This window comes from Penaeus monodon, chromosome 15 (genome assembly GCF_015228065.2).
Source record: "Penaeus monodon isolate SGIC_2016 chromosome 15, NSTDA_Pmon_1, whole genome shotgun sequence".
Classification (NCBI taxonomy): Eukaryota; Metazoa; Arthropoda; class Malacostraca; order Decapoda; family Penaeidae; genus Penaeus; species Penaeus monodon.
Window position 1 is genome coordinate 7,442,980 of NC_051400.1, and position 224 is coordinate 7,443,203.

At 33.9% G+C, this 224-nt stretch overlaps 1 protein-coding gene across 1 annotated transcript in view; it reads left to right on the forward strand.

Annotated features, from left to right (window-relative positions):
- LOC119581721 (neurogenic locus notch homolog protein 1-like) overlaps positions 1 to 224 on the forward strand; it is a gene marked incomplete in the record, with an annotated part of 24,689 nt that overhangs the window by 8,112 nt on the left and 16,353 nt on the right.

Sequence of the window (224 nt, forward strand, 5' to 3'; positions counted from 1 at the left end):
GCCACGCCGTTTCAAGAGCATCTGACATAACCGTAATTTCACAAAGCCCGGGGATAATTAACCGTTGATATTACTCTAAGAGATTCGCAATTTGATATGAATGATTAAATGAAAGTTAATTTGATTTTCTGATTTACAATTTAACAGCATATCAAAGGTGGGTAAAAGCCATTAGGGTTTTTTTTTCTTCTTTTTGCGTATGTAATCAGAGGAAATTCACTTTG